Here is an 8961-nt window from a genome sequence, read left to right on the forward strand (position 1 = left end):
ATAAGACACAATTAGCCTATTAGTTTATCAGAAATCAGAGCAGATAAGAGTTTGATATGAACTCTAGCTCTCAGTGTCAAACTGACTGACTTCCAGGTCAATAAGGCCTTTTTGGAAGATGCCATTTCCCACTAAACTAATGCTAATGTTTAGCATTTTAAATAGAGATGGCTGAGCTGGAAGTATTACCCTAGTTGAAAATTTCCACTGGTTTGATTGAAAATTAAACCAAGGTGCTGTCAAGAAGCACTTGAGTTTGGGATCTATATGAACTATCCTGAGAAAGGGTTGATTCTACCTGGTGGGTGCAGTTTGAGAAGATGGTGCTGCTGTTTGAAATTCCAATTTAAATATGACTGTTTATATGTGCCCCTCTCAGGATCGCACCTGGAGAACCTCCAGTACTCTACCAGTCTTGGCTACAAGAGGGAGAGTCAAGCAGATGCCTACCCATTCCGTTGCTAGCTTGGGCCGTGGCTAGTGAGTGGAAGGTAATCTGCTACAAGTCAAAACTCACCTGTGTTGGGCAGCAGCAGCATAGGAGAGAGTCGAGGGTGGAGATTCAAGTTTATTGCGCGGAAGGAGGCAATGGTAAACCACTTCTGTATTTTTACCAAGAAAACTCTGTGGATCACTAACAAAATGATTACAGGCAGAGGTGGGGCATTCTGGGAGAGATGTGTCCATGGGGTGACTATGAGTCGGAGATGATTCGACAACATTAAGACAAGTGTATATGTGGGTGAAATGTGTTCCCATTTTCCTCTCCTTTCTGCCCCCCCACCCCCAAAATCTAGCACGAGGCCCTTGCCCCAGGATGGGAGAAAGAACCAGCACCGATTGGCAGTATGGCTCAGGATTCTGTCTAGTAGTGAAGCCATGTGACCAGGGATTTTTGTCATTAGTGCAGCCACCACAGCTCCTTTTTGACATGACTTAAAGAACCATGTTAGCCAAGCAGGTGGAGGCACAGATTGCTGCTGCCCCATCGGGAGGTGATTCTTCATTGGATGCAGATATACACCTGCTTCATAGAACAAGAGAAGTGGGTAGAGGGAGGTTTCCAATCTCTCCAGGGACCTCCAGATACTGTGTGGGATCTCGGGAGTCTTGGATGAGAATCAGGCTCCAGGAATTTCTTCATATGGCATCTCAAATAATTTCACCAAAACTGTCTCTGGTCTTACCAGTGAGAAATAGCAAATTTCTTGAGCTCCTTTAACTCTTTGGATCTCTAAGGGAGCTAAATGGCCTGAGTGAATCAGCCCAGTCTCAGAAATGGAACTGTGATCAGATCATAGCACCTTTATTTCTAAATTTCCACAAGACACCTTGAAGGGTTTTTTATCCCCCGCTACAATTCCCATTTACAGGGTAGAGAAACTGAAGCTCAGAAGGGCACAGGGATTTGCTAGTGTCTGCAGAGCAAGAGGGCAATTAAGTGGTGACCAGAGTCAGGATACTGCCTAGGTTCATTCTCATTAATCAAATCAATCAATGGTATTGATGGGTGCTTACTGCAGGCAGAGCACCATACTACAAGCATGGGAGAGTAAACCAGAGTTGGTTGACATGTTCCCTGCCAATTAGATTATCCCTTGATTTCATTTCATTTCAGTTGGTTTCCCAGCTAGTATTCTTTGTAGCTAGTTACTTATATCAGTGCATATTTTATTCATCTTGAGACTGGGCCTGGTAGGAGCGATTCCTACCATACTGGAAGGAGGCTCTGGATTGCAAGGTGCCATTCCAACTGATAAGGACAATTTGTCCTTTTTCTTTTCCTCCCTCAGACACGCAGGCACTCTGGTGCTGTTTTCCATTCTTGACAGTACAGAAATTGTGTGCAAGACAATAGGCTTGTTTCTAAATTGGCATTACAGAAAGCTTGGCAAAATAGAAATAAATTGTATTCAAAAGTTGAAAAAGCTCATGTAAACAATAACTGAAATTTGTGATTAAACAATTAACAAAGAAGAGCCCCATGAAGTCATTAAAGTCTAAAGAGGGTGGCACTTCCTGCTTCATCCTTACAGCATTTGAACTGCTGTTATCTAGCATCCCTACGGCACCAACGGAGCCCTAACAGAGCCCCTCTAGTGTTTAGAGAGAGCTCCTGCCTGTGGATTTCCAGTCGAAATAGACAGTCAACCAACCAACCAACCAACAAAGAGGACTCAGAGAAACTAAACTCGTGATAAGGGGAGAAAGCCAGTAAAGCAGCATTATTATTATTATCTCCATCTCTGTGTTATAAAAATGGAGCTCTGCATGAACAAATATCATAAAACCCTACAACAGAGATGTAAACCTTCACTGAAAAATAGTTAAAGCCACATTTTTCTATCAGCTAGGAGTACGTTGCTTCAGATGGGCCATTTATCCATTCACTTGGTGGTATAACCTCATCTAGAAGCTCTAAGCCATACGGATTTCACAGCTGTAGTTTAAGAAGCCTCTGCCGGTTGCCTTCATTTTCTATTTTTCTTTGAAGCTGGTGTAATCTTCAAAGTGGATGATGGAAAGGACCCTGTTACCTTCAGAGCCTACCTTTTCATTTACATTTTAAAACATCCAGATTCTTTAGGGTAACCACATTTTGGACTCTGGCAAACAATGAAGGGATTTGAAGCCTGCACAAAACATGTTTAAGAGTTGTACTATTGCAGATTAATGCATTTGTAATATATTTTGCTTGGGATTTATGTCTGTTCGTATAGAATGATGTATTCTCCCCAGAAATAATACAGATACAAGCTGAAGATTATAGTTTGTGTGAGAATGGTTAAGCACAGATAAGGACATTTCCTTTTGTGAAAGATGAAACAAGTAAAAGGAGAGCTCAAGAACAAAGGCACTCTTTCACAGCAGGGGACGTATTTGATGACCTACAGTAAACATTATACAATCTTGAAAGTGCTTTATATTACAAGTATCACTTTGTAGTGTGCACTTTGTACTACACATTTCCCATTTTATTCCAACACAAACAAACCCGCATGGCTAACACTCCATCGGAGGAGGGCTATAACTGTAAGATTATTGCTAACTGCACATCATCAAGTCTCCATAAAGCCAGAAACAGAGGCAGCAAGATGTCTTGAACCAGTTGAGAAGGCTAACTTCATTTATTCTTCTTGTTACACCTGTGCTCTAGGTGAAAGGAAGTGAGTGCGACTTAATGCCGATATTCAGCACATGGTGTGAGCTGGCAGGAATAAGAACTATATCCAGCTCATATAGATCAGCTCAAACCAACACCAGCACTGCCCAATGAAGGCCCGAGGGGTATCTTGACCCAAGGATTTTCCTGGAGATTCATACCTCACTTTTCCCCCCATCAGTGTCTCTTATTCAGAGATCCCTACAATATGTCCTTCCAAAGTGCCCAGTTTGGTTCTTAAACACACAAATAAAATGGCCTTTAATTGAGTACATTCTCGTGAGTAGCAAGTTTAGTTCTTCTCAGGAATTTAGGGTGGGGTGACTTCTTAAATTGATCACTCAAGATTTTGAAGAGAAGTTGAGGGGGGAGGGAGAGAGGGTGCATAATGTGTATTTTAACCTGAACTAAATTATTTCTTCTAAATGAAGTCAACCTCTTACTTCCCGGCAGAAGGAACAGTGCCTACAGACCATCCTAATAGGAACCCTGTCATGATTCTCCTCAGGGGAAGCTTGCTTTGATACTATTCCCAAGTTAACGTATATTCCCCCTACTCTAATTCTGCTCTGAGGGATAGGCTCCTACAGCTGCTCTATGTGGGGAATGGGCTGTGAATTAGAGGAGGTGCTAAGCAGCCTCACTTTGTGGCTGTGAATGTTGAGGCTGTAAAAGCAGCCTTAGGTGATGACAAGCCTTTGCTACCCACAGACCGTAATGCTGAGTGGCAAGTTAGATTGAAAAATATGAAACCTGTCAGGAACATTCACTTAAGACATGTGATGGCAGCCTCCTCAATGGAGGCAAAGAGGGATTGTAAAATATGAAGTGAAAATATAGATGCCAGCAGCAATCCATTGAAATCCCTGGAGAATGGTGGAATAGTAGGGAGAGAGAGACCTGGGGGATAGAGAACCCAGATTTGTTTCCTAAGTTTCAGTGCAATTGCCTGGTACAAATAGGAAAAGAAAATAGGAGGGAGTGAGAAAGAGAGAAAAAAAATCCAGAGGAAGGGGGGAATAAGAAAAAGAGGTGAAGGAGAGAAGTCGAGGTTACGATGGCTTCCTTCATAACCACAGATCCTGGGGATCATAGAAAGCTGAATTATATTTGCTGATTACATCCAGGCTCCCCCTAGGATCATAACCATTTGCTCCATCATGGACATTTTGTCCAGAGCCAAAGAAATTCCCCTAAAGCCAATGCAACTGTCAGTCCCTGAACAAACTAAGAGTCTAAGCCTTAAAGTAAAGCACCACTGGAGGACCTAACGCAAAGGAAATTTGACAATTTTGCCCAGTAGTTGTCCAAACCAGCTTGAGAAAAACAAAAGGGAGTTACCACTGAATTTAACCTCTGTCCTGCTGCTGCTGCTGCTATGGCTCATTTCTGATGTCTGACACCAAATTACCAAATCCTCAGAAGTCTCATCTTTGATAGTGCTGTCCCCATGGCATACCTGGAATAAGAGCTGGCCAACTTGATCATCTAAAATAGTTTTCATTAATCAGAAACGCTAACTAGCAACCATGTAACTTACCCATGGAAGGATCTTCTCCAGCATAGTAAAACATATCAAGCTACCCCTCCAACCTGTAATCACACTAAATTGTGACTCTGCCATTTCCCCTATTGGGCTGTCATGTGATCATAGGACTCTTGAAAACAGCTGGAACACACTGTTTTGACTATAAATCAGTGTTCAGAGGCGGTTGCCCTGTCTGCCTCTGTTACCCTTTTATGCTATTCAGATGAGATGTTCAGCCTGTCAGAACGTGACTTTGCTTTCCCCGAAATATTAAATATAAGTCTCCAGGTTTGAATTGGAGCAGGAATTCCAGACTGGAGGTGGCTTGAAGTCTTAGTTTGGACTGGCATGTTATTTAATTGTTAAGCCTTTCACACCTTGGTAGGCAAAGGTTTAATGATCAAATTAAATATCAAAAACCATTAAATAATACATTGCCTGAAGCTGAGTGAGGCAACTTCAGTAAGTGCACTATGTTATTAGGTCATCTATTCAGATCACAGATACCTGGGACTGCATCGCTCAGAAGAATAATTAGTGGCTCTTGTAGGAAATTGAACCCCCATTATTACTTTACTTTGTGATATGTCAATTTTTTTTTAATGTAATTGAGAATTCCTTCAGGACAGGTAAAGATTTTAAAAGCCCTCCTTCTAAAATGACTTCTTTTGTCTCCCTTAATCACTACCATCAAGTAGTTTTTTTAAACTAAGTTTTATGACTCAGGTGTCAGGTTGTTACATATAGATTTTCTATTCCAGACCTATAAAACAATATTATTAACTGGCACTTCAGAATGAATCTCAATCATCTACCATATGACTCTTAATTAACTCCTTCACTGTAGGCTGTGACTCAAACTTCTGAGTAGCAAAACTGCCTTCATTTAAAAGGGTAAGGAATTCATCTGAAAGGCTGATAATTCATTGGCTGTCAGAATTCCAGAGGGACCCTGGATAAATTCAGTAATAATCCATCAGCCAGCGCAGTTTTCATCAGCTCTTACCGCATTTAGGAACGTCACAGTGACTCTGCAGGCAACAGCAGTGAGCATTAGCAGCCTGAAGAAGGACCATTCTGGGGCTCTTTGAATGTGAAGATCACACTTCTGGATTTTGTTTAAAATTATTTCTGCTGTGCAGGTGGATTTCATCTAAGTGTGGCCTTCTTTTTTTCAAATATTCGACCAGTAGAACTTTTTGTGAATGTGTAAGGCATACTTTTTTCTTTTTAGGTATACTTATCACTTCAAGGAGCAGGAAACTGTTTATATGCTAAAGCTGTCAAAGATGCCCAGGAGTTAGTTACTAATTAGAAATACCAATTAGCGAAACAAAGGTTGACAAAACAGCCCTATAGAGTTTTTGGAGGACCTCCTGGTGATATTTATAAAACTGAAGTAATAAAGTTACTATGGACACCAGGACATTACACCAAAGGACTTCTTGGGCTGAAAGATTACAAGCGTGACCGCCCAAAGACAGTAGACAGAGTTTTTATTATTACTATTATTATTGTTTTTATGCTTGGTAAGCACTTAACTATGTACTAAGCACTGTTCTAAGTGCTGGAGTAGATAAAAGTTAATAAGGTTGGACAGAGTTTCCATCCCTGATAGAGCTCATAGTCTAAGTATTTGGGAGTAGGATTTAATCTCCATTTTACAGTTGAGGTAAATAAGGCACAGAGAAGTTAAGTGACTTGCCTGAGATCACACAGCAAACATGGGCTTCCCAGGCCCATGGTCTTCCCACTAGTGCCAAACATTTCCAAACATGGTTTTTTCAATTGTATTATTTTCTCTCCATTGCTATTCCTGGTCATTAAATAGGCATAAAAGTATGGAAAAGGAAAGAAGGAAACATTTGGAAGATAAGGGGGTCAGGGGAATTAGGTGAAATTCAGTGGAAAAAGTGAGAGTAAATGTCACGTGACCCAGATTCTAATCTCACCTGTGCCACTGGCCTGCTGTGTTACTCTGGGCAAATGACAACTTCTCCGGGCCTCGGTTTCCTCAGCTATAAAACTAATATAAAATGTCTGCTCTCCCTACTTCTTAGATTGTGTAGATGTATGTATGTAGAACAGGGATTAATGGATGCATCTGTATGTATCGCAGGGCTTAAGTGTGGTACTTTGGTGCCTAATAATTTCTTAATTACAATAATTATAATTTTAATTATTAATTCTTGGGAACAATTGGGATGAGGTTAGAGAGGGAGGGTGAAGGAGGGCAAGAAGAGGAAGGGGAAAAGAAGGACAGCTCTGCATGTGGAGCCTGCCGAGTGGCCAGAATCAAAGCAGTGTGACTTAGTGGATAGAGCACAGGCCTGAGAGTCAGATGGACCTGGGTTATTATTATTCTTATTATTAATCATATTTATTGAGCACTTCCTGTGTGCAAAGCACTGTACTGAGCACTTGGGAGACTACAATACAACATCAAACACATTCTCTGCCCATAATGAGCTCACAATCTAGAGAGTTTTAATCCCGATTCTGCCACATGTCTGCTGTGTGACTTTGGGCAAGTCATTTCACTTCTCTGGGCCTCAGTTACCACATCTGGAAAAATGGGGATTGAGACTGTGAGCCCCATGTGGGACAGTTACTGTGTCCGACCTGATTAACCTGTATCTCCCCCAGTGCTTAGAACAGTGCTTGGCACATAAAGAAGTACCATAACAATAATAAGGGGAGGCGGGTCAGACCCTCTGAAATTTACATACTGTCTTGCCTAAATTGCTAAGTTTGGTCACCTTAGTGGGGAATAGAATAAAGAAAAGCAACATCTTCAGCTTAATGCTGAGCTGAACATGGGAAGGGGAATTTTGGCCTTTCAAAAATATTTTACGGGACCAAAATCCCTTAGAGAATTAGCCTCCTCACCAGCCAATAGGCTGGGATGACTTTCCAGGTTAATACTCACCTGGACAATACTTAGAAGAAAGCAGTAGTTACCTTCTTCTCTTGTCCCCACATTTCAGAACAGAGAACAATTTCCTATTCCTGTTGCGTTTTTTGAGAAACCTTTAAAGAGGCTGTGACTGCAAAAGACAAGCATATTTATTTCTACTATAAAAGGTTAAAACTTTAGGTCAAATCTGCTTTGGGAAAGGTAAGCAGTGTTAAGTATCAAATAATGTTAGTGGGTGAAGAAAAGACCAGTGTTTTTGGAGTCATGGTTCACCAGTCTTACCTCTGAGCTCGCTCTGTGAACTCTAGTGATCAGCCAGCATATCTATTGTTGACAGGCTGCTCTTCAGGCTTTTCTACAATGGGTCTATCCCCACATCTTACCGCTTGCCTGAGAAGCATCGTGGCTTAGTAGAAAGAGCAAGGCCCAGAGGATGTGAATTCTAATCCTGGCTGTGCCAAATGTCTGCTGTGTGACCTTGGGCAAGTCACTTAACTTCTCTGGGCCTCAGTAATCTCATCTGTAAAATGAGCATTAAGACTGTGAGCCCCACGTGAGACAACCTGATTACCTCGTGTCTACCCCAGTGCTTAGAACAGTGCTTGGTACATAGTAAACAACACACTTAACAAATACCATAATTATTATCATTACTATAGGCTCCAAACAGCCCTAGAGTCCAGGAATTCTGGCATCAAAGAGGGGAAGAGTAAAACAGCTAGCAGTCCCGGAAGGGGACTGTCAATTCCGCTGACTCTCACTCAATCAAGAAATAAGCCTTAAGCCATAGTCTTTGGTAACTCCCTGTCGACACCTGCTCAACTTAACGTTTGAGGCCCTTCCGGGCTGAAATGAGACCAAAAGTACTTATGTGAAATTCCCCACATTTGATCAACGAGTCATGTTTACTTGGCTCCTTCGAAAACCACATGGATTCCGTGAGGTCGTTTCAATTTACGGTTGGGTTTACTTTGTGCAGATTCAGCCTCTGTGAATATTGTCACATCTCATACAACTACGTAGGTGAGTATTTTTCTGGGGATTACTGTTAGACTTATCAAGAACTTTCATATCATTAGTCACTGGCTTGGTGAGGTGATAGAAAGTTATGGACTATCTCACTGTTGAAAAGACATCTAGGAAAGAGATAAAATCATTGTCTTTGATCAATAAAATTGCATTTATTGAGTGTTAATGGTGTGCAGAGCACTGTACTAAGCACTTGGGAGAGTGCGGAATAATAGAGTTGGTAGACAAAATCCCTCGCCCAGAAGGACTTTATAGTCTCGAGATATGTTGGATATGAAGCGGGGACAGGGGAAGGGGGTAGTTTCAGGCTAGAGGGGGTGGGTA

General features: G+C 41.6%; 1 non-coding gene across 1 annotated transcript; it reads left to right on the top strand.

The window, feature by feature from the left end:
* The first annotated feature begins 369 nt into the window (after nt 1–369).
* On the top strand, nt 370–507 carry LOC114813933. Its single transcript, XR_003761677.1, has one exon. It is a non-coding gene; the product is annotated as a small nucleolar RNA SNORA7 (small nucleolar RNA).
* Nucleotides 508–8961: the final 8454 nt, after the last annotated feature.

The sequence above is a fragment of the Ornithorhynchus anatinus genome, chromosome 8, assembly GCF_004115215.2.
Source record: "Ornithorhynchus anatinus isolate Pmale09 chromosome 8, mOrnAna1.pri.v4, whole genome shotgun sequence".
Taxonomy (NCBI): domain Eukaryota; kingdom Metazoa; phylum Chordata; class Mammalia; order Monotremata; family Ornithorhynchidae; genus Ornithorhynchus; species Ornithorhynchus anatinus.